This window comes from Felis catus, chromosome D3, assembly GCF_018350175.1.
Source record: "Felis catus isolate Fca126 chromosome D3, F.catus_Fca126_mat1.0, whole genome shotgun sequence".
In the NCBI taxonomy this organism is placed as follows: domain Eukaryota; kingdom Metazoa; phylum Chordata; class Mammalia; order Carnivora; family Felidae; genus Felis; species Felis catus.
Window position 1 is genome coordinate 78,143,326 of NC_058379.1, and position 23,107 is coordinate 78,166,432.

Genomic DNA, 23,107 nt, shown 5'->3' on the forward strand with positions numbered 1-23,107 from the left:
GTCTTTCTCTGTCTCAAAAATAAATAAATGTTAAAAAAAAATTTAAAAGTGTTTATTTTTTTTGAGAGAGAAAGAGAGAGAGAGAGAGAGAGCGAGAGCGTGCATGCTAGTGAGTGTAGTGAGGGACAGGGAGAGAGGGAGAGAGAGAATCCCAAGCAGGCTCTGCACAGTCAGTGTAGAACCTGATGCAGGGCTCGATCCCATGAACTGTGAGCTCATGACCTGAGCCGAAGTCAGGAATCAGATGCTCAACCGACTAAGGCACCCAGGTGCCCCACAGAACCCATATTTTTAAAGTTTGTTTATTTTTGAGGGAGAGAAAGACAGAGTGTGAGCAGGGGAGGGGCAGAGAGCGAGAGGGAGACACAGAATCCGAAGCAGGCTCCAGGCTCCGAGGTGTCAACACAGAGCCTGACGGCAGGGCTCGAACCCACGGACTGGGTGATCACGACCTGATCCAAAGTTGGACATTTAACCAACTGAGCCACCCAGGTGCCTCACAGAACCCATATTTTTTAAAGAGATCTTTAGTCCTTGAAGCAATGCACCTGAATGGAAGACAGGCTCCTTCTTTGTAACGTAGGAGGTTTACTGCGGCAGGGAAGGTAGACATGGGAGAACCCGCGTGAATATGCAGGATGGTTCTTATGCAGGTATTTTAGGACAGGATGTTATTCCCACAAAATTATCGGTGTTTACTTATCCTTTTAACTGTTGTAAGAGTTCACTGAGCAGTACGTGTGGGAACCCCCATTTGTGGACCAATGAACGATGAAGCTTGTAACTTCAAGTAAAATATAGTTAATTGTATTTAGATCTTATGACTGGCAGTTCTTAGATTGAGTCACCCAACTTCCAAAGAACTGGAGCATTCTTAAGAACATTAAGTCTTCTTATATATATATTACAAAACATCTTGCTTTCTAAATGAAGTTGCTTTTTCAAATGGAAACCATTAGTGGTGCATTGAACCATACGTGGAAAGAAATCAGATAACAGAAAGTTCCGTTGGTTTCCTCAGGATGTTAATTTTAAACACGCTTTTACAAACAGATCTGTCTTAGCGTACTTGCTTTTTCTTCATTGGAACTGAAGTCTAAGCCGGCCGTAGAGTTCAGTGTCTCAACCCACATAATATTTTTTAGGGAAGCCATTGAAAACAGCTGGGGCTAACAGAGTCTCCAGACCTCAAGGCCATGGGTAAGTTATAAAAGCCACATGGTGGATATCCAGCTGTAGCTTCCGCATTAGGTAGATATTTCAAGGGAAAGGCAAATGTCTTTCCTACTGACCGCCCCCCCCCGCCCCCGCCAAGAATATTTTGCTCTTTAGACAAAAGTGGGAGAGAGGAGACTCTAGAATTGTCTGAGGTGTAGTTTGTACTCATTCAACACAAACTTAGCTGGAACCTCAGAAACAGAGAAGGTACCAAGGTAGCATATGACCTTTTCAGCATCTCAGGTAACTACCACATCTGTCTCTGGAACTCCTAGCAAGCCACGAGGTTGTCGACATGGACACAGGCACAGACTTATGTTTTATTTTTAATTTTTTAAATTTTTATTTATTTTTTATTAAAAATTTTTTCAATGTTTATTTAGTTTTGAGAGATAGACACACACAGAGTGTGAGTGTGTGTGTGTTTGGGCAGGGGGGAGGCACAGAGAGAGAGGCAGACACAGAATCCGAAGCAGGCTCCAGGCTCTGAGCTGTCAGCACAGAGCCGGACATGGGGCTCGAATCCACAAGCTGTGAGATCACGACCTGATCCGAAGTCAGATGCTTAACCGACTGAGTTTAACCCAGGCGCCCCAGACTTATGTTTTTAATCATAAACTCTCTTCCCTTTATTCCTGTTTTTTTTTTTTTAAACAGGAGTGGACAAAATCCTGACATTTTCCCAAGCCTACGTTTTTCACATTACCGCTTCTTTTCATCAAAATGCTTCTAGAACAGTCATCTCTGGATTATTCCCTGATTAGCGGGATGTGGTAAATCGTAAAGGCACCTCCTTCTAAAGAGATTCGGAGAAGTGTTGAGCAGTCAGTTTTAATCCCAAATCTTATGCTATGAATTGCTGGGTTTGTTACCGATTATTCTGAGCAGCGTCTCTGTGTCATGGCAATGAACTTTAGAACTTACATTCATCTTCTCTGACCGCAGGGATCGCATGTCCTTGCACTACAGGGACTTGGTGCGTTTCTCCAGTTTCCAGATGCTTTTCCATGAGTCCAGTTTCCTTCTTGGGGCATCGGTCCACCGTGGCAGGTGGAAGATAGCTTTCGTTTAGCAGAAGACTGGGCCATCTTTCCCTTACGCAGTAACAGGTTTTGTGCAGTTGCTGCTTGTAGAAGACTTTCAGGACGTCTCTCTCGGTGGAATGAGCCAATATAGACAGAAGGACATCTCCTCGGAGGTCGTCCCTGAGGAAGACCTGTGGAGAATGAGTGGGGAGCTAAGAAAACCCAAATCCACTGATGACCTTCAGTAGAAGCAATGAAATAAGTTAGAAATCAATTTTTTAAATTGTTTATTTTTGAGAGAGAGAGAAAGAGACGGAGTACAAGTGGGTCAGGGGCAGAGAGAGAGGGAGACACAGAGTCCCAAGCAGGCTCCAGGCTCTGAGTGATCAGCATAGAGCCTGAGGCGGGGCTCGAGCTGATGAAACGTGAGATCATGATCTGAGCCGAAGTCAGACGCTTAACCGACTGAGCCACCCAGGCGGCTCAGCTATAAATCCGTCTTAAAGGAAACACATTAAAGGCCAAGTTTTCCAAATCAAATTGCTCAGTTGTGCATATCGAAAACTTGTGTCTAAAGAGGGAGCAGATTTCTAAAAGTGATATACCCGTGTCAATGTGGGCCTACATTTTCACTCAGCAAGTATTTTCATTGTCAAATGTATCCCCGGGATTCTGTTGACTTTTAGAAATATAAAAATGGATATGACATGATTTCTGCCAAGTTGGAACACAAATGAATAAAGGTCTTAACAATTTCAAAAGGACATTTGAGTGATTCAAAAATCCCATTTTGAGGGAAATGTCATTGTACAGCAAACACAAAGTATATATATGAAACAGTTCTAAGACTTTTAGTGCCCTCATAATGAAACACTGACACATCATAGATAGCAGTTAATATTCATTTGATAATCTATAATACTCTGATATCAGCTGCATATCAAAATGAGCTCATCTGTATCAATGAAAACATGGTATATTTTTCCACTTGAACAGAACTTGACAAAAACAATGTTTTTAAAAAAACGCAACTAGGGGTGCCTGGGTGGCTCAGTCGGTTAAGCGTCTGACTTCAGCTGGGGTCACAATCTCGCAGTCCGTGAGTTCGAGCCCCGCGTCAGGCTCTGGGCTGATGGCTCAGAGCCTGGAGCCTGCTTCCGATTCTGTGTCTCCCTCTCTCTCTGCCCCTCCCCCATTCATGCTCCGTCTCTCTCTGTCCCCAAAATAAATAAAGATTAAAAAAAAAAATTAAAAAAAAAACAAACAAAAAACAAAACAAAACAAAAAAACGCAACTAACCTTTGAGAGGCTTATTGTGAATCATTGGATCAAGTTGGGTTTGTATAAATGAGCACTTGATGAAATGTTCAGGCAGGAAAAGAAATTTGCTGACTTTTAACATCCTTTACGGTGATTGGTTTTCACCCTGTACGTCTACTTTATGCTGTAATGAATACCATACTTGGATCTCCTTTGGAAATATTTACTTGCTCCAATAAAAGAGAAATAGAAAAAAGTTACTCATTCTTGTGCTCAGAACAAGGAAGTTTACGAACACAAATCATTTGGTGGCGCTGACAACAGTGGCAGACTGAAATCTGTGACCACATCAACCCTCAATGTCCACGTTGGGCTGAGCTGCCGCGGAAACTGTAGAGGGGTCCCGAATCCACCACCTAGAAGATGGAAATGGAGAAATGGAGCCAAAGAGAAGGGAAAGCAATCATCGATGCTTTAGGTTGAGGACAAGCCCAGAGAAACGATTAAAATTCTTGAGCCTTAACGAGCCATTCTGATCCCTGGGTATGGTTTTCCCCCTAAATTAGGTCATGGAACGTAATTTTGCCCAGAAGAGAAATCCTGTTCTTTAACTTTAAAGCTTAACGCCGCTCCCAAAATGCACATGCTGCTCGTATATCAAAGTACCGTGTGTCAGAGGGAAAGGATCTTTAAAATCCTCCCCCCAATAGTGTTGATTACAGGTAAGATACAAAGAGCAGAGGAGCTGTTGAGCTAAAACATAGAGTATTTACAAGTAAAATCTCACTTTTCTTAGCTCACATTCAAGCTACAAAAGCTCTTCGCAGTAATTTAGAATATTATCCTAAAAGGCTCTCCCAAGCCTCGAATGTGAATCCAGTCGCTTATCAGGGTGGAAAATTTTAAAATAAAAATGTGTCTATGTATTTCTGCTGAATGAGACCCCTCCCTCAGGAGGAGACACACTTACGCATTTTTTTTTTTTTTCTGTCCCTGTCGGGGCCAACACGGCCAAGGTTTCAAAGTGTTTGGCCGCGCATCATTTCAGAGTGTTCTCAAGTAGGTCAGAAGAAAACAATTCTTTAATGATGACCTTCATGCTCTCCTTTGATGACAGGAAGTATAGAGGCCCTGCGCAGATCACCGGCTTCTGCGCTACAAGCCTACATTTTGTTTAGTGTTTTGAGAAACACAGCGTCCATAATTCCGACTACAGGTGGTTAGTTTTGTAATTAGTCATAGGGAATTTACCTCGGCGATTTTTGCTGTCTAGAAAAGTGCGTGCAGCTCTTAACCCATTGTACTCTGAGAGCTCCGATTCTGTCTCTACTTTAATGACTTTCCCATTTTTTGAGGTTTCGTGAGTGATCTCCTGATTCCTTGGTGTCCGGAGGTCCAGAGACACCATGCCGCAGAAGGAGAGACAGACTTATTTCCAAAATAAGATTGGGAAGATATGGGTGACAAAATATTTTGTGTGTGACTTCCGGGGGAGGTGGCTTGGGTGTTGAAATCTTATCACTTTGGAAACATTTCATTGGTTTATGGCAACAGCAGGGAAGACGCGTTTATTCCAAATATTTCATGCGATCAAGTTATGTTTTTCTATTCCAATACTTCATTTTTTAAGATACTGGTATTTTTCAAACAGATAGAGAAGGAAGGCATTCATCTGTGTATTGAGAGTTTACTATTTGCCAGCAGCTGACCTCCATGCGTAGGCTGCGTCCGAGAATTATGTAGGCAAAATCCCTGCTTACACGAAGAATAGGTTCTAGCCGAGGAGACAGGCAATAAAGAAATACTGCAGAGATCACCTTGAATAAACAACACAGTGGAACCTAGTGACAAACAGAGACATAGGTTTAGATCGTCCCTCTAATGTCAATCGGCAAAAAAGCGGAATGTGTGGGTCTAGATGCTAATGGGTGGGAGGATGTGGTTGGGGAGGCCTGGGCAGTCGTGATTGTGTCAGTGCTTTCTGGAAAGTGGGAGGCAGGAACATCAGCAGAAAGTGAGGATGGGGAAGAGGTGTTGGGGGGTTTGAAGATAGACGCTGAAGGGTACGACACTGACGCATTTCGTACAGAAAATGATGTCACGGACACTTGTAAATGACCACTGGGATCGAACAGATGACAGTTTCCCATGCCTCGTTCAGAATTTGGGAGAAAGAGCTGCAGGCAGGGATGGTCAAAATAACTCTCCACCAACAAGTATGCCCTTTCTGTCCTCCTAAAGATCACCACTCCCTTAAAGCTGGTGTACGTGGTACAGGTGCTGCCAATTTTTGGTGTTTAAGTTGGGTTCGAAGCTGCTTGCTTCTCTGAGACACTGAATTTGACAAGTTTTCCCTTCCCCTGCTGCTTTTGTTGCTTTGTTTTTTTTTTTTTCCGATTGTGGTAAAAGAGACCTAACATCACATTTATCACCTTAGCCATTGGTAAGTATGCATTTGTGACATTATCTCCATGCACAGGGTTGTGTAACTGTCGCCAATACCTATCTCTAGAACTTTTTCATCATTCCCAACATAAACTCTGTACGTTCTAGATGATTACTCCCCCTCGGCCCCTCCCTTCAGCCTGTGGTAACCCATATTCTACTTTCTGTCTTCATGAATTTGCCTGTTCCGGGCACGTCACATAAATGGAATCGTACGGTATTTGTCCTTCTGTGCCTGGCCTGTGGCAATTCGCACAATGTTTTTAAGGTCCATCCATGTCGTAGCATATGTCACAATTTCATTCCTTTGGGCTTTTAGTATCGCAAAAGCTTACTGCCACAGCCATCACATGGGTGCAGGGGCACACGGGCTAAAAACCCTGGCGATGCCCTCTGCCTTTCTCTTCTCTTGGGGTCTCCCGCAGACCCCAGCACGAAATTGATCTCCGTGAGCAACACTTGAGCTGTCCCGTTCGCATGGCCTACAAACCATACCGGATTTACACGGGAAGGCAGAATCTTGTTCCTAGCAATGCATCGAGACCCTGGAAGGCTGCCAGGCTGCTGGCTAGCCCTTGAGGCCTTGCTCGCTGCAAATTATCTGTGCTGGGCGGAGCCGGGCAGGTGCAGAGGGAAAATGGTCACTGCCTATCAAAAGCAGGTGCCGCCTGCTGACCAAAATAGGGCCAGCACAGGCAGGGGGTGGAGAAGAAACATTTTGGTCGTTGCTTCCATCATCTTCCTCCTTGGAAGGAAATCCTCTTTCAAACGGCAGAGCCCCCACAAGGAACGGACGCGAATCACAGGCATTTGTATGTGGCCTTTTCTAACTGTGCATTCTGCTGCTTAATGGATGACTTTGGAAGCTTAAAAGACTTGGATTTGGTAGTCCTCCGGTTTTAAATCCCTTGGGCCTTTGAGCTCAAGAGTTGTTGCATTTGAAGAAATTCTGGCCCGCTTTCCAGATCTCTTTTCTCAGAAGAACTAACGCTGAAAAAGTATTTTCTAAAATTCCTCCCGCCCGTGATATTATTTTTGAAATGAAAACACATTTTATTTTTTTAAATTTTTTTTAATGTTTATTTATTTTTGAGATAGAGAGAGACAGAGCATGAACGGGGGAGGGTCAGAGAGAGGGAGACACAGAATCGGAAACAGGCTCCAGGCTCTGAGCTGTCAGCACAGAGCCCGATGCGGGGCTCGAACTCACGGACCGCGAGATCGTGACCTGAGCTGAAGTCGGCCGCTCAACCGACTGAGCCACCCAGGCGCCCCAATAAAGACTTTTTTTAAAGGCTTAGTGTATGCCATGCTTGGGTAGGCATTTGATATACACCCTTACTTGGGGCGCCTGGGTGGCTTAGTCGGTAGAGCATCTGACTCTTGATCTGAGGGTTGTGAGTTTGAGCTCCACGCTGAGTGTGGAGCCTCCTTGGGAAAAAAAAAAAGATGGAAGGGTGACTAGAAACCCCTGGCCAAACGCCTTGCTTTATGAATCAGGAGACTAAGGCTAGGAGTAGTCTCAGCTCTGCTTGCTGGGTGAGCTGGTTAATTGCAGGGCCAGAACTGGGGTCACCCAAGCCCAGATAACTCACGTGCTCGCATATAAGGTTTTCTTGTAAAATGCTTTATATCCAGTGGCTTAAAAATCAAAACTCTGGGGGCGCCTGGCTGGCTTGCTTGGTCAATGGAGCTCGGGGTTTTGGGTTCCAGCCCCATTCTGGGTGTAGAGATTACTTAAAAATAAAATTATTAAAAAAACAAAAACAAACCAAAACTCTGGTAAATACTGAAACATAAAACAGTAAGTTGGAGGAAGGAGAGCTGGGAGGTGAGGTATCAGGGTTTTTCTAGAAAGTGATAAAATGGGTTATTTCAAGGTATTGCAGCTGCATTCAGTTAGACAACCCCTTTGCTCTCATCCTGTTTGCCTTCTCTCTCCTCTCTTCCTCCCACCTCTCATCTTGTTCCTTGAGCTGCCCTTTTTTTTTTTTAATTTTTTTTTTCAATGTTTATTTATTTTTGGGACAGAGAGAGACAGAGCATGAACGGGGGAGGGGCAGAGAGAGAGGGAGACACAGGATCGGAAGCAGGCTCCAGGCTCTGAGCCATCAGCCCAGAGCCTGACGCAGGGCTCGAACTCACGGACCGCGAGATCGTGACCTGGCTGAAGTCGGACGCTTAACCGACTGCGCCACCCAGGCGCCCCATTGAGCTGCCCTTTAACAGCAAGACATCCCATCCCAAAGGTGATGCCTGTGTTTGGATAATGGTGTCGCCTGATTAAAAAAAAAAAAATGTTTCTCGGACCTGCTGGAGCTAGCATCTCAAAGCAAACAAGAAAAATCCACACTAGTAATAATAATCCTTAGGTATGTGGTGAAGTGTGCGAAATCAAAGCAGTTATTTGTGTTTGAACGTGAAAAGGAGTGCCCAGTTGCCCTCTGTTATTTTTTTTCCACATTTAGTATTGCTGTCTAATGTATCTTATTTTATTATTGGTTTTTAGAGCTTATGTATTTATATATTATTTATTTATTTATTTATTTATTTATTTATAGTAACCTCTACACCCAACGTGGGGCTCGAACTCATGACCCCAAGATCGAGTCACATGCATCGCCTGCTCTACGGTTGGAGCCATCCAGGTGCCCCATTCAATGGATTTTAAATTTATTTTTAGTTGCCAACTGGCTTCATTGTCTTCTCCTTACAGCCATCAGTTGAGCTGCTGCTGTCTTTTAGGGCACTGAGGACGGGTGGGATGGGAGAGGACCAGACACCGGGCGCATCCTTAGGTCTGAATGCAGTTTATGCTCAGGGGTCGTCAAGGCACCTAATTCACTGGCATATTCCCTGTTCTGCTGAGAAGACACAACAAAGCCCCAGGTCAAGGGCTGGGGTGGCTACACGCTGCTGCTCGAGACGAACGTCCGGTGTCCCCAGCCTCGTCCCTTCCTTCTCAGGACAGGGTGGCTGGAACCAGCTGAGAGCATCAATGCACAGTCCCCTCAGCACAGCTGGGCTCCCCCAGACCCGGTGGAGCAGGGGCTCTGTGCAGAGCCCACGCACCTGGACACGAACAGCAGTGGTGGTTTCATCTGCAAAACAGGAAAGCCTTATATAGCAAAACCTCAGCTAACAGGAAGCCAACAAATCCAGACTTCTCATTCACCAGTGACTCTTGTAACCAGCTCATTAGGCTTCTCAAATAATTGTACTTCGTGTTCCTGTTGCTAAAAAAAAAAAACAAAAAAAAAAAAAACAAACACCCAAAAACCCAGAGCTCACTTTGCACACACTTTCAGAACGAACAAGAGATTTTCTGATACATAATTCTGTATAGTACTTACCCAACCAGCTTCACTTGACCATTTTTATTATTTATTAAAAAAAATTTTTTTAATGTTTATTTATTTTTGAGAGAGCGAGAGCGGGGGAGGGGCAGAGGGAGGAGCCACAGAATCTGTAGCAGGCTCCAGACTCTGAGCTGTCAGCACAGAGCCCGATGCGGGGCTCAAACTCGTGAGCTGCGAGATCATGACCTGAGCCAAAGTCAGCCGCCCAACCGACTGAGCCACCCGGACGCCCCTTGACCATTTTTATTATTAATATGCCTATGCCTTAATCACATTCTCGACTTTTATCCCACGTTTGTATATGATGCATTTTTATAAATGGCTTCAAATTCCCTTTGAAACAAACCTACAAAGAAGGTGATTATTGAAACTATGTTTCTGCTAAATACAGCCTTCTCAAAGGTCCACAAAACATTGTTCGTTGCTTCCTGACTGCTAATGAACCCCATCTCCACACGACCTTACAGAGGTCACTTCTACTGCCCTCCCACTGCACCTGAAAGCCAGCTCTTTATTTGCAAGAATGTTTCCTCTTTACCTCAGGCTCAGGCTCACTCAGCTATTGCCTCTGGTTGGAAGGCTTGAGGAAAGTTCTATTTTTCTTTTACTGCCGTATCTTCTGTTTTGTTTTATTTTATTTTATTTTATTTTATTTTATTTTATTTTATTTTATTTTATTTTATTCTATTTTATTTTTGAGAGGGAGAGAGACAGAGCGTGAGGGGGAGAAGGGCAGAGAGAAAGAGGGAGACACAGAATCCCAAGCAGACTCCAGGCTCCCAGCTGTTAGCACAGAGCCTGACGCGGGGCTCGAACTCGGGAGGCGTGAGATCATGACCTGAGCCGAAGTTGGACGCTCAACCGACTAAATCACGCAGGTGTCCCCTAAGTATTTTGAAACTCATCCTGTTTCTCTATCTTCTCTGGTGCTAATTCTGGTCAGTTCTTTTTTATGTCTCTATCAGACAAAGGCAATAGATTCTTTTTGAAATTTAAGTTGTATTATTTTAAGTTTTCCAATCCAGTGGTTTTTAGTATATTCAGAGTTGTAGACCATCACCACTATCTTATCGAATTCCGGAACATTTTCATCATCCCCCCCCCCCCAAAAAAAAAAAACCGCTATACCCATTAGCAGTCACGCCCCAACCCTTCCTCCCCTCAACCCCGGGCAATCAGTGATCTACTTTCTGTCTCTAGAGATATGCCTAGTGTGGGCATTCCATATCAACGTCATCATACGACGTATGGTCTTTGGTCACTAGCTTCTTATACTTAGCATAATGCTCCCAGGGTTCATCCATATTGTAGCCTGTATCAGCCTTTCATTCCTTTTTATGGCTGAATAATATTCTCCAGTATGGATAAAACACCTTTGTTTATACATTCAGTTGATGGACACTTGGGAATAGTTTCTTTATTAATAAGTTTTCCTGCCTCCTGGGTTTCCTCATGCCAGTGCATAATCTATACTATGTCCAAGATTCTCTTCTTAAAAAACTCTGATCACAGCACCCTGTAATCAGAAACCTGTGGGGGCGGCTGGGTGGCTCAGTTGGTTAAGCATCTGACTCTTGATGTCTGTTCAGACCGTGATCTCAGGGTTTGTGAGATCGACCCATACACTGGGCTCTGCGTTGACGGGGTGGAGCCTGCTTGGGATTCTCTCTCTCTGCAACCCCCCCCCCCCCCATAAACAAATAAATAAATGTAAACAAAAAAAAAAGAAAGAAAGAAACCTGTGTGAGTTCCCCAATGGTTCACATGCAGAATAAATCCTTACCTCACCCTCCTGTTTTAGTCATTGTCTCTTATTTTCTTTCCACAAATGCCCCATGTGGATGGACCCCTCTGACTCTCCAAATGGTGAACTCCTATGAGCCTTCCCTTTGAAGCCTTTCTCACCAGCCTCTGGGAGAACAGATGATGCCTCGGCACTTTCTACATTTTCCGTCATTAAAATACTTACGATTCCGTATGGTAACCATTTCTCCCTGAATTGTCACCCCTACCTATCGTGGCAGCCCTCGGAGGAGAATGCGTGTTTCTTATTCCACTCGCTGGTGCCTTCTTTCTTCTTTGTGACTAACTCAGAGAGGATGCCTCGTCAGTGATTATTTCATACGTGTGTACCTTGTTTAACCTTTACTTTAAAACTTTTATGGAGTAGCTTAATGTGCCGGGCACGCGATGTTTCCGTTGGGAAAATGAAGTCAGCCACTTTGTGACTATCACCCTAGGAACGAAAACAGAAGGGAATGATTTCATGCTGTGGCTCCTACCCCTCCTCCCCCTTCCTGAAGATGACATGCTTTTACATGAATTATCTTCTTCTGATCTCACATCGTCCCTGTATCAGGCAACTATTGTTCTTCTCATTCGAAAACAATTTGGAAGCGAGACCAGGGAAGCTTGAATGACTCACCTGTCAGAGATCACACATCTAGAATTAAGGACCCTGCTCCTGCCTTATCCTGTAACCTTCTAAGACACTTCCTAAGGAAGAAGGAGATCCTCAAAGAAGAACAGAAATGCCGGACTTGATAATTTCACAACTGGGGGGAATGGTCCTGAATAAAGCATAGTTTTGTACGAGTCGTGTTTGCAAAAGCTTGTGTATTTATAGATGTGCTCCCTTTGTATGTCTGACGCAGGGAAAAGAGAGCAAAGCGAGTCTTTTGCGTCCCAGCATCAGGCTGAGGGTGCTGTGGAGGAAGGCAGAGCAACGTGTCTGCCAGAGCCTTCAATTTCTTCCAGAACAATTGGCCCCAAACCCGTGACGGAGAGGCCATGACGTCCAGGCTTAAAACAACCGAGAACAGAAGACGGTGTTTAGGTAGAATCAGGACCATCATTAAGTATTTCAAGACAGGGGCGCCTGGGTGGCTCGGTGGGTTAAGCGTCCGACCTCGGCTCAGGTCATGATCTCACGTTTCGAGGGTTCGAGCCCCGCACTGGGCTCTGTGCTGACAGCTCAGAGCCTGGAGCCTGCTTCAGATGCTGTGTCTCCCTCTCTCTCTCTGCCCGTCTCCTGCTTGCACTCTGTCTCTCTGTGTCTCTGAAAAATAAACAATGAACATTAAAAAAATAAAACACAAAAGAATGTCAAGACAGTGGCAGCAAGACCATTAAGCGGATCAAAGGCACGGGGGGCCCTGAACAGGTCACAGTTCCGTGAAACTGGCCCTGGGCAGACTTGCATATCCAGATACACATTTGTTCTCACAATCACAGAGAAAGCAACAGGGGCATACACGCCGCGAAGGAATACGGACCCCAAATATGTTACCTTAAAATTTCTTTACTATAAAGTAGCTTATATCATAAAACTTGTACTTTCTAGGTGCCAGACATGGTTCCAAGAGCTTTGCAAATACTGACTCATATTCTTCTTCTTGAAAACGCTACGTGGTAGGTACTATTTTTATAATAGCCACTTCATAGATGAGGAAATGGACGCATGGGGAGGACTCATGTAAATTGCCCCATATTCTACAGAACTCAGCCAGCCTGAGTCTGTGCTTCTGACCACGGTAGTTGTGGCCTCGTAAATAAAAACAAGACTTGTTCTCTTCACTACACGACTCTGCACCAACATGTCTCAGAAAATGTCACTTTTGAAGGGTAGCTTATGTGTTTCATCTTAAAAGAGAGAAAACTAAATTCATTGTGGGATCTTGTGCAGAACTGCACGGATCTTTCCCATTGTCACAATCCAGCCTGCCCACGGATATTCCTTTCCTGAATGTTCTGCACATCTGAGAAACAGACTAATATACAACATAGCAGCCCTAAATGAACGACGAATCAGGAATGAACTCTCCTGCCTCTGTTCTCATAACAAGATAGCTTTCAAGAAAAGCAGATAAGTTCCTAAACAAACAAACAGAGAGCATTTACTGTAGCTCCCAGGAATGCCTCTCTACTCGTTGCCAGGGAAAACAACGAGCATTTTGAACGTGAAAAAAAGATTAAGTTGGATTTTGTGCAATCAGAAAGAGTCAGGTATAAACTAAAATTTACAAAGCATTTCGTTTGAAGCGTTCAAAGTAAATACAAAGTGATGGTATATGTGTAATAAACTTTCATTATCTGGAAGCTTCATGGATTCAGCCCTGTTAACCTTCTGTGAGATGCTGGATACCTCTATTGTTTCTGTATTTTATTTACCTCTGTGTGTGCTTTATCTTCCTGATTGGGAATTAGGATTGTGGATTTGAGCCTCCCTGACAATAAGACAGCAACCTTCCTTCTTTCCTTCCTTCCTTCTTTTTTCTTCTTTCTTCCTTTCTTTCTTTTTTCTTCTTTCTTTCTTTCGTTCGTTCTTTCTTTCTTTCTTTCTTCTTTCTTTTTCTCTTTCTTTCTCTCTTTCTTAAGATTTTATTTTCAAGTAATCTTTACACCCATCGTGGGGCTTGAACTCACAACCCTGAGGTCAAGAATCTTCACTGATTGAGCCAGTCAGGGGCCCTAAGACAGGATTTTTTTCACTGAGTTTGAATTGATCTAAACTAAATTATATAAAAATATTGAAGAATATTAAAGAAAATAACCTCACTGTATAAAGATATATTTAAAATATGTTTTCCTGGGGCTCCTGGTTGGCTCAGTCCCTACAGCATGAGACTCTTGAGCTTGGGGTCGTGAGTTTGAACCCCATGTTGGGTGTAGAGTTTACTTAAAAAATGATTTCCCTAAAAAGTAGCTACTCCAGGGGCGCCTGGGTGGCGCAGTCGGTTAAGCGTCCGACTTCAGCCAGGTCACGATCTCGCGGTCCGTGAGTTCGAGCCCCGCGTCGGGCTCTGGGCTGATGGCTCGGAGCCTGGAGCCTGTTTCCGATTCTGTGTCTCCCTCTCTCTCTGCCCCTCCCCTGTTCATGCTCATGCTCTGTCTCTCTCTGTCCCAAAAATAAATAAAACGTTGAAAAAAAAAAATTTAAAAAAAAAAAAAAAAAAAAAAAAGTAGCTACTCCAAAGCTGTCAAAAGTCTCCTGAAGGATACTGAAACCAGGGAAGAACCCCCTGGAGTTCCTCGTGCATTGTTCCTCAGGCAACCTTGGGTTTGTCTCCTGCATTATGTTGCATTTGTGAAAGACAAAACCCTTACCACAAGGAGAACATTTTATTTTATTTTATTTCATTTCATTTTATTAATTTTTTTAAATGTTTATTCACTTTTGAGAGACAGAGAGAGACAGAGAGTGAGCAGGGGAGAGGCAGAGAGAGAGAGGGAGACACAATATTTGAAGCAGGCTCCAGGCTCTGAGCTGTCAGCATAGAGCCTGACACAGGACCTTGAACTCACAAACCATGAATTCATGACCTGAACTGAAGTCGGACGCTTAACCCACTGAGCCACCCGGCATCCCGAGAACATTTTAAACATGCCAGAGATTCCGTTAGTCTGTCATCTTACACTGGTTTATGGTAAATGATTTCTAGTTACATCGACCCATTTTCCAACCCTCCCATCTCTTTTCCCTTCTCTGCTCGCCCTCCTCTGTCTCTCTAGTATGCGGGGCCATTGTCTATATAATGTTCTCATCAGAACTGCATTTTGCAGAACGTTCTTTTCCAATAACAACTTTAAAAAGAAGTAAAGCCACTTATCCGCAGACCCACTAAAATCTCCAATCCAAACAATCCATCCTGGGTTCATAGGGCTTCATGAAGGAGTCAGAGAAGTAGGCCAAGTGGGTGAAGTAGGATGCTTCATCTTGGACACATTCTGTTTCTTTTTTTTTAATTTTTTTTAACGTTTTATTTATTTTTGAGACAGAGAGAGACAGAGCATGAACGGGGGAGGGGCAGAGAGAGAGGGAGACACAGAATCGGAAGCAGGCTGCAGGCTCTGAGCCATCAGCCCAGAGCCCGACGCGGGGCTCGAACTCACGGACCGCGAGATCATGACCTGAGCCGAAGTCGGCCGCTTAACCGACTGAGCCACCCAGGTGCCCCGGACACATTCTGTTTCATTCCTTGACTTGACAGACTTGTTGCAGGAAAGTCGACTGATCCCTAGGGACAATACCACTTTCCTCCTTTCTCCTTCTTTTTGTAATTGGAAAAGTTAAAAAGAAAGAAAACAACAGAATGTAGTATAACAAACATTACCATACACAAGAAAGTAGCACAATTTGTCAAAAATGAACACACGTTAGTGATAAAGGTGAAGTTCCGTTGAACTCCTGGGTCCTCTTTCCCTTGATTTCTCCCCAGAGGGCACCACCATGATGATTTGGGCATGGTATCACATCAGCCCGTGCTTTTATTTCATCTACAAACGTGTATTCTTTATAAATAGGATGTAGATATTGCTTATATAGATATATAAATTTACAAACACTGTGTTACGATTTTGCTGAGTTCAAAATGAGCGACCTTGATCTCTCAGGATAAGACAGGATGAAATTTCCCTAAATTGTGCCCTCTATTCTAGAAACTATTCCCTGGAGCAAATGTTAACTTCTGGAGTAATCCGAGCAATAAATCTTGACTACAAACAAGAATTCTTGAGGTGAAAACTCTTTGGACTTGGTGACTATGAGCCACTGGTAGAAAATGAAACTCAGTTGGTATTATCTCTTACCTAAAATCTATAAACTTGAGGAAAGCTTTCTCTTGGTACATTTCTGATATTAGATTTTTCTGGAAAACTGATTTTTTTTTCTGCAGCTATCAAAATCTTTAGGTTGTCACATAAATACTTGCTATATTTGCAGTCAAATGCTCTACCACTGAGCTCTACCCCCTACACTTGCTATATTTTAAATCCCCGGATAAAAGATGTGACGGTAATCACAATTTTATCCATCCAAATGTATATTTTTCATGTTAGTGTGACAGAAGTTTCAGAAATAACATTTGAAATGCAAATCGGTCCTAGTATTTATAAATTTCTCTTTTTTCTACGTGGAAAAATTCAATGGTTGTCAGGAACATACACAGGAATGAAAAATACTTCAGAGGTGTATACTTCTATACTTCAGTCTTAGAGAAGACTCTAACAGTTCTAGAAAAACAGCTGACTGTCCTCACATTTTGGAATGTAATGCTACCTCACCACGACTAGACCTCAATGAAAGTTGGCATGTTAATAAATCTAGTAGTCTAGTGCCACCTTGCGACTGATCTGCTCAACTACACCCATCATGTACGATTTTAGAGAGGAAGGACTTCATTTCTTTAAAAGGTCCGTTCATCCCCTCAGTTTCCAGTGTGTCGGTTATTGGATTGACAATGTCTGCTAGTAGGGTGATGAGACATCCCAGCTTTCCTGGGACCCGCAGGCCTTCCAGGACACAAGACTCTAAGGCTTAAAACCAGGACAGTCCTGGGTAAACCGGCATAGTCTGTGCTCTACTTACTACTAAGTACAAAGCGCTGTCTGGGCACTTGGGAGATAGCAGTAAGATAGGCAAGGTCACTGTTTTCATGGGGTGCATGTTACTCGGAGGGACGCGGACGATATGTAATCATGTAAAAGCTAGCTGGCTGTCAGTTACGCAAATTACTAAAATAGGTTGGTGTAAGAGTGACGGGGTGGCTCTCTTAGGTTGAGTGCTCGGTGACAGCGGAGGTGACGTTTAAGAGCTGAATGACACACAGGAACGGGTCATATAAAGACAGGAAGAAGAACATTCTGGGCAAAGAAAAATGTTAGAACAGAACCCGTAGGTCAGAGATAAGCTTGGTGTATTTAGGGAACCCAAAGACGTCAATGTGACTTGAATTTAGTGGGTGTGTTCATTTTCTAGGGTTATTGTCACAAATTGCCAGAAACTGGGGGGCTTAAAACAACAGGAGTTTATTGTCTGTCAGTTCTGGAGGCCAGAGGTCTAAAGTCAAGCTATCAGCAGGGCGATACTCCCTCTGAGGGCTCTAGGGGAGGATCCTTCCTTTCTAGCTTCTGGTGGTCACCAGAAATCACCCGTGATCCTTGGCTGGTAGATATAGCACTCCCATCTCTGACCTGTCTTCATGTGGTCCTCTCCCCGTGTCTCTGTCTTCAGGTGATCTTTCCGTTTCCTTGTAAGGACATCAGTCATTGGATTAGGGCCTTCTGTAATGACATCGTATGTTGATGACATCTGCAAAGGTCCCATTTCCAAATAAGTTTACATTTACAGGAAGCGGGGGGGTGGCGGGATTAGGGATTTAACATATGTTTTTGGAGGACACAGGTCAAGCCACTACAGTGGACAAGACTGGAGGTGATGCCAGAAGAGAACCCAGAGGTAGGCAGGGCCCAGATCATGCAAGAATTTGTAAGGGAAGAAATAAAACTCTGAGTTTTAAGGAGCAGAGAGTTGTGATATCCCAGCCATTTCGAAGGAAGATTACCATTGTGGGGAGACAGGCCAGAAAAAGATATGAATGCAGAGAAAGGAATTAGGAGATGGTTGACATGGCTTGGGTTATAGAGGCAATGGTGACGATGGAGAAGAATCGGATGGGGTTGGGTTACATTTTTGAGACAAAACTGATAGGTTTCCTGATGGACTGGTATGATACAAGATCAAGGATAACTGCTAGAGTTTTGACGAGAACAATCTGGTGGATATTTCTGCTATTGCCTGGGCTGAGGAAACCTGGGGGGCAAACAGGTATAGGGAGGAAAATGAAGAGTTTTATCTTTGCCGTGGGAAGACAGAAGAATACCATTTCCAGACTCCAAGTTACAGGGGTGTGTGAGGAAAGAGAGCCCCAGCTGTCTCCAGAGGGAGGTGGGGAAAGAGGAAGGAGATGCTTTTATGAAAAACCAGGTTTCAAATGGGACATGAAAGAAAAAAAGAGAAGGCTCAGAGAAGAATGTGAGAGGAGAAAGGGAGTTTCTGATGATACACCGTGAGTCCCCACAGAACGCACTGGCAGGTTTGGGAGGGTGCAGAGGAAGGAAAGTTGGGGCACAGCAGGGCTTGTGCCTAGTAGTTTGGGGATGATGGCTGACGTACAGGGCACGGGCTGCTGTTGGTGAGTGAGGTGAAGCGTTCGTGAATCCTGAAGGGATCTGTACGATGATCTCTAAGGGGAAGGCTGATTTAATGTATCCGGTTAGGGAGCCACCAGGCCGTTGTTCTATCTTGCAGTTTACAGAGAGCATGGCGGACGAGGCGAGAACCAGCCACTTCTCGGGAGACAAGGAACACGAGGCTCCTTGACAGCTGGTGGAGGGCTGGCTGTAGCTGAGGCAGGAAGCTGGGCACCTTGGGTTTTCTTGATGGCCCAAGTGAAGCGTGGGGGGGCTCTGCTCATGAGCCCAGTAGTCATGGTACAGGGTTTATGAGTTGCTCTGTTTATAGCTACAATTTGGAATCCATGTGCTGAATCCGGAACCTTCCATTTGCTGGCATACTTGCACAGTCTCCCTGTCTTCCACCTCCACCAACTGGTTCGAAAGCCTACGGGTTGATTTCATTTTTTTATCGTTAGTTCTTACCTGATGAAAGGCAATGTAAGACAGAGATGGGAATGAGAATGACGTCACACTGAGAACGTAGATTAAAAAAGAAAGAAAGGAAACGGAGACCTGGGCTCATAGGCATGCATATTTATTTTCCTTTCCTAGGCACATCAGTGGTCTTATGTTTAGGCTTCCGGGCGGGGCTACGACCCTAGAAACTCAATGATAAATAACCTCTCTGGTTAAAGGAGAAGAGACAAGAGGAAGGGCAAGGGTGAAGGGACATTTCTTTCTGTTTGTTTTTATTTTCCAGTTTCGACGGGTCAGGCCAGAGGCTGAGGGCCCAACAGGGCTGGTGCACCCTGACATCTAGCACGTTCTAGACCCTGTGTAGGTCCATCGGTCCCCAAGAAGGGGAAGCGAAACTGACTTCTCTTCTCAGCCCCTCATTTCTGGAAAGACCTACATAGACCTTTTCTTTCTTAATACCTCCAGAACGTGTTATCAACCACCACAAGGGTGTCGGGAAGGTGAACTGCCTGGGCTAGAGTTAGTTTCCCTCTTGTGTTCTGGAATCGGTATGTAGGGGGGCGTGGCTAGGAAGCTCTCTTTGGGCAAAACAAGCTTTGTTTCATTTTAAACTTAACATATTTTGCTTAGCTGTTTACGTTATCGTTTATAAACGCTAGACTTCATTCTGTTTGGTGTGTCGATTTATGGATTTTGACAAATGCATAGAGTCGTGTAACCACGACCACAATCAAGATATGGAGCAATTCCATTACCCACCGCCTCCCCCCCCCTCCCCCGCCCCTGCCAATTCTGTCATGCTGCCCCTTTGTACATTTAATCTTTTAAAGTAAATTATGCTTACTGGGCGCCTGAGTGGCTCAGTCGGTTAAGCGTCCGACTTCGGCTCAGGTCATGATCTCGCGGTTTGTGAGTTCGAACCCTGCGTCCGGGCTCCGTGCTGCTGGCCGCTCGGAGCCTGGAGGCTGCTTCGGATTGTATGTCTCTCCATCTTTCGGCCCCTCCCCTGCTCATGCTCGGTGTCCCTCTGTCTCTCAGTAATAAATAAATGTTAAAAAAAATTTTTTTAAGTAAATTACATTTTTATTTATTCTCAGGCACTTGAACTGTGTCATTTGGGTGAATCTTATTTATTTATTTATTTATTTATTTATTTATTTATTTATTTACATTTTGGAAAGATGAACCAGTTTCCCTTTATAATACCAGCACCATGAATCAAATATCCCCGTAATGGGACGACAGATGTTGTCTGTGCCCATCAGGATCAAGATCGCCCTTTGATTTCACTCCTTGCTGATATCCATAGGAGCTCAGGTCTCTTTACGATTCCTCCACTCTTCCTCATAAAATAGTTATTGGCTTCCTCACCATTTTTACTGTTTTTTTTTCATATGTGTTCAAGCAACTCTTAAAACATGGCGTCCAGAATTAAAACGCAATGCCCCAGATGTAGTTATTACACCCCAGGGACTTGGCCAGCACACACTTTCTTCCTTCCAGTTTCTGTCTGAAACTGCAGTGGCATTTTTGTTCCCTCAGCCATAATTCATTGTTTACTGACAATGAGTATCTGGTCAATTAAATTAAAAAAAAAAAAATTAACACTTGGTTGCTAGTTCGTTTAGTCCTTAGCCGGTAAATGTGGCACTGGGATTTTTGCATTCAAGTAAAGCCTTTTTTTTTTTTTTTCAACGTTTATTTATTTTTGGGACAGAGAGAGGCAGAGCATGAACGGGGGAGGGGCAGAGAGAGAGGGAGACACAGAATTGGAAACAGGCTTCAGGCTCTGAGCCATCAGCCCAGAGCCTGACGCGGGGCTCGAACTCATGGATCGCGAGATCGTGACCTGGCTGAAGTCGGACGCTTAACCGACTGCGCCACCCAGGCGCCCCAAGTAAAGACTTTTATATTCATCTTTATTAACATTTGTAAAAGTATTTATTTATTTATTTATTTGCGTAATCTGTATAGCCAACATGGGGCTCGAACTCACCACCCTGCGATCAAGACTGGCATGTTCCTCCGACTGAGCCAGCCAGGTGCCCCATACCCTTATTCATATTTGCAGTGTGAAATTGGTCCAACTTCCAGCCTGTGAAGATGGGTCGAGATCTTTCTGTGACGTTACGCATATGCTCTCCGTGCTCAATATTCCATTACGGATGGAATACCCCCAGGCATTTCTCACGCACTGCCTTGTCAGCGCCCCCCCCCCCCCCATCCTTCTTTAATCCTAATGACCTCTTAGCCCATTTTCTCCTTTGCTCATATCTCTTCAAAGGCGGAAGGTTCCACAGCTGGAGTCACCTAAACAATGTGATGAGAGAGGGGACAAACCCAGTGGGTTCGGGAGAACCTGCAGCTCCATTGGTGAGCTCCTGTTTAGGGCGTTCTCAGGAGACTGATAGCTTGGCTCTCGGCCAGAAAAGTGAATTGAGGGGCTAGTAAAAAAAAAAAATTGGCTCGTAATTGGGACTATTACCTTATTACAGCATGTGAGGCAAGTCATAGAAGGAATATGGTCTGGTTTGCAAGGACAAAAGGAATGATCGGTCAATAATACTTCAGCAGTGCATAATTAGTGAGTTCTATATAAAACGGGGACAAATAGGTTGGATTAAATTACGAAGGTCCTGTGTGTCACCCTTACATGTGTGTTTTATTAAGAATGCAAACAGTTTTTTCATTTTATAGGACCTATTTCTAGGGCACTCTGTATTCTTTGCTACTATTCTTATCTATCCCTCTATCTCTCCGTACTTTTATTGTAAGAACACTGAACATGGGATTCACTTTCTTAACAAATTTTAAGTACATGTTTTTTTCATGTTTATTTATTTTGAAGGAGAGAAGGACAGAGTGTGAGTGGGGGAGGGGCAAAGGGAGGGAGAGAGAGAGAGAGAGAGACAGAATCTGAAGCAGGCTCCAGGCTCAGAGCTGTCAGCACAGACCCTGACTCGGGGTTCCATCTCACAAACCATGAGATCATGACCTGAGCCGAAGTCGGAGGCTTAACCGATCGAGCCACCCAGGCGCCCCCTATAGGCACGATTTTGTACAACAGATTTCTAGAACTTTTTCATCCTGTGTAACTGAAACTATTTACCACTATTTCTTTAATTTAAGAGTTTTTGATAATAAAGTATACAGATAGAACTGATGCTTTCATACCACAGGTATTATTTAGCATAATGTCAGGACTAAGTTTTCTAACACCTAAGACATTTTATTTCCTGTTAAATTATTCCAAACAGCACAACATGAAAATAAGATAATAAACATTCATGTAACGCTACCCAGATCTGAAAAACAACATTTCTGTTATGTTTATCTCGGATTTTGGAAACACGAGATAGAGTTGAAGCTGTTTGTGTCCCTCCGGACCTCTTTCAGATTCATTTTCCCTTTAGCCCTCTCCAGAGGTAACCACCTGTTACCTCCATGATGATTCATGCAGCTTTGTTTATTCACCTTGATCGCTATATAGCATTTCATTAATGAATATTCTAAATGTAAACATTTCCCTATTGGTGATCATTTAGATGATCATGAAATTTTTCGGTATTCAAACGATGCTGCTGTGAACATGTTGTGCTTGCTTTGTAGGTCACTTGTGCTCAAGCCTCTAGCGCGGATACATGTGGAAATGAACTTTCTGGGTGACAGAGTCCCAACATCGTCACGTTTACTGGAAATGGACAGATTTCTTTTCAAGGGGGTTGTAACAATTTATACCCCGCTATTGGCAGTCTTTAAAAATTTTTGTCAACTGAATGGGTGTGAAGCGTAGGTCTTTGTGGTTTTTTCACTTTTCAAACATCAGCTTTTTTCGGAAGTCATTTGCATGCCCAACAAATAGCCCTATAAAAGGTGTAAAACTGGGGTGCCTGGGGGGCTCAGTTGGTTAAGCGTCTGACACTTGGTTCCTGCTCAGGTCGTGATCTCACAGTAAGTTTGGGCTCCAAGTCGGGCTCTGAGTTGGGCAGCAGATGCTGTCTCTTCCTCGCTCCCTGCCCCTCCCCCACTCTCACTAGCTTTCTTTCTCTAAAGACAAATAAATAAACTTAAAACAAAGTACAATTTAGTGGTTTTAGTTGCCATCATTTTTTAATGATGTCCTTTTCCGTACAGAGGTTTTAAGGATCGATGCAGTTAAACGAATTGATTTTTCCCTTTGATTGTTTATGCTTTTTGTATCTTCTGCAGGACTTCCTTATCACAATTCAAAAAAAAGTTATTCTCCTAGGTTTTTTCTGAAATTCAAGAAGTTTGCTTTTCACATTGAGGGTTTTAATACTCCTAAAATGGGCTTTTATGCATGGTGTGAGCTTATGAGGATCTACTTATCTTTCTTTACAGGGTTAA

At 43.8% G+C, this 23,107-nt stretch overlaps 1 long non-coding RNA gene across 2 annotated transcripts; it reads right to left on the bottom strand.

Moving 5' to 3' along the window:
- Positions 1-15,737: 15,737 nt before the first annotated feature.
- Positions 15,738-19,636, bottom strand: LOC111557244. Of its 2 annotated transcripts, none has more exons than XR_006588133.1 (3): positions 19,584-19,636; positions 18,261-18,745; positions 15,738-17,368 (listed from the first exon to the last, which is right to left on the bottom strand). It is a non-coding gene; the product is annotated as an uncharacterized LOC111557244 (long non-coding RNA). The 2 variants fall into 2 exon arrangements; XR_002737099.2 differs by having other exon boundaries at positions 15,738-17,396.
- Between the last annotated feature and the right edge of the window lie 3,471 nt (positions 19,637-23,107).